Below are 2190 nucleotides of genomic sequence, written 5' to 3'. Positions count from 1 at the left end.
GCCCAAAAATGATGAGATTTTTTTAAAATGTCATGATTTTAAAGCAAAATTTCTGGGTTCTTTTTATTTGCCTTCTGGATTTTGGGTTGTTAGGGTTTGGTGTTTTCAAACTTTGCTATGCAATCCTGAAGGCTAGAAACTTTGTTTAAAAAAGCTAAGATTTGCACAAGTAACAAGACTGTAGCAATTAAGGCTTTAAAAAAAATAAATCATGAGTTGACAACACCGTTAGAGCAGAGTGTGCTTCCAACATGTCAAGTGCTATTCTGTTTAGGTATTATTATTTATTTTTAGGTTCCCCAGGCACTTGAGGTAAGGAGTTTTTAATGAGCTCTTAGGCCTCTGTCTGTTTTGACTTGTGACGTGTCCAACCCCTCAGAGGAAGAGTGAGGGGAAGGGGGTTATGTGCTGTGGATACAGAAAGGGAGGACGTTACTTTAAGGTGCCTATGGTGATGCAGTGGCCCCTGTCCCAATAAAGAGGGTATATCTGAGGTCCTCAATCAAGAGCCAGTGGAACAGTATACCCAGGAAGATGTCTGATGGGGCTAAGGAAGTCTCCAGAGACAACAGACATCTTCTGTGGTGGATCTATTGGTGGAATATTGCCCAGACAGAGTCCAGGTTGAGGTTGAAGACAAAACAGGTTGTATAAACTACATGCTTTATGTTGCCGTAGTTTGTTTTTAAGTCCAAAGAAAGGGAGAACAGCAGCAGAGATGAGGCATGGTTATGTTTGAATGATCTGTGTTAGTTAGTTTCTGCACATGTGCAGGGAACAGAGCAGAGGAGCTTGTCTGGAAAGGCTCAGAAACATCCAGAAGAGTTATGGTAGATTTTTTTTTCCTGTTTGACAAGTTTTAGAAAAAGAATCCCAGGATTTTGCTTCCTGTGTGTTTTCGACTTGCTTCCTCATGGTCCATGATGCCAGCGGAAGTTGTCAGCACTATGTACCCAAACTGACGTGAAGGCAAAAGGTTGTTCTGCCACTTTTCCAGGTCCTTCAACTGAACATCAAATCTGGGACTGATCACACCACACTTGTTCGGACTGCCTGTGAAATTAACAACAATTTTCCCAGCTCTGTGATCGTCAATGATCTCAAATTCACCAATGTAAGTATGCTTCATCATCACAGGACGATTATTTTAGAGCACAGTCTAATGAGAACTTGACATTATCCATGTTTCTCTGCATTGTTGATGCTCTAGGGCATCGTCCAGAACATTCATGCGCACCATGATTCTGGTGCAGCAAGATAGTAGGCATGCTCAATGAAGTTCTCTTGAAACTGCAAAGAAACCACTATTGTGTGGGCAGGAAGTTCCGCCTGACAGCTGAGCCAATCAGAACTCAAGGTGTGAGGATTATAAATATTGGAGCTAGAGAGCTATAGGGGACCTGGTAGAAGAATAGCAATGCAAGGCCAGGAGAGGCATTTACTCCAGGCTTGGTCTAAAAACCTGTTACACTTTAGCTATAGATAACCTATCTGACCATACAAGCTGAGGACAGCAAATCACCTATCAACAAAGGACACTGCCTGCTATAAGGAGCCACCAGATTTGTTTGCTGATCAGGCAGAAGTGCTTGAATTTTGGACTGAGATGCTGCAGTTAAGAATCCAGTTGACACACCCAACATTTTAGGGCACATTGCGGACCGAAAAATCATCCCTGAAAGTTTAGAGGGGGAAGGAACGAGTTTATGCGGTATGTGCGAACGTACAGAAGCGTGACTGCTGTGCTGAAACCTCACATTGTAATGCAGCTGGTACAAACCAAACTTTCATTCCATGAGCATGTATGGCAGTGGCAGAAGAAGAATTTGTGGAAGTCTCAATGGGAAGAACACTGGCAGATTTACTGCCTAATAGCTGTTGTTTTAAAAGTGTTTGAAGTGTGTTAAGACATATTTCAAACACTGTTTAAGATGCTTTTGTTGTATTAAATGTATTTGTTTACTGAGGGGAAAGATGATCCAACAGTTAGGGCACAAGCCTAGGACTTGGGACACCTGGGTTCAAGTCTCTGTTCTGCAACAGACTGGCTGTGACCTTCGACAAGTCACTTAGACTCTCTGTACCTCAGTTCCCTATGAAGATAATAGCACTTCCCTACCTACCTCAGTGTCTTGTGAGGATAAATGTAGTAAACATTGTAAGGTGCTCGGATACTACAGTAACGGGATC

General features: G+C 42.4%; 1 pseudogene across 1 annotated transcript; it reads right to left on the bottom strand.

The window, feature by feature from the left end:
- Positions 1-850: 850 nt before the first annotated feature.
- On the bottom strand, positions 851-1240 carry LOC311526477 (small ribosomal subunit protein uS8 pseudogene; annotated as a pseudogene). The gene has a single exon. The product of its transcript is annotated as a small ribosomal subunit protein uS8 pseudogene (transcript).
- Between the last annotated feature and the right edge of the window lie 950 nt (positions 1241-2190).

The sequence above is a fragment of the Lepidochelys olivacea genome (genome assembly GCF_965140295.1).
Source record: "Lepidochelys olivacea isolate rLepOli2 genome assembly, chromosome: 9".
Lineage (NCBI taxonomy): Eukaryota > Metazoa > Chordata > Testudines > Cheloniidae > Lepidochelys > Lepidochelys olivacea.
The sequence above is the reverse complement of the archived record's forward strand: the minus strand, read 5'-3'. Positions and strand labels throughout refer to the sequence as shown.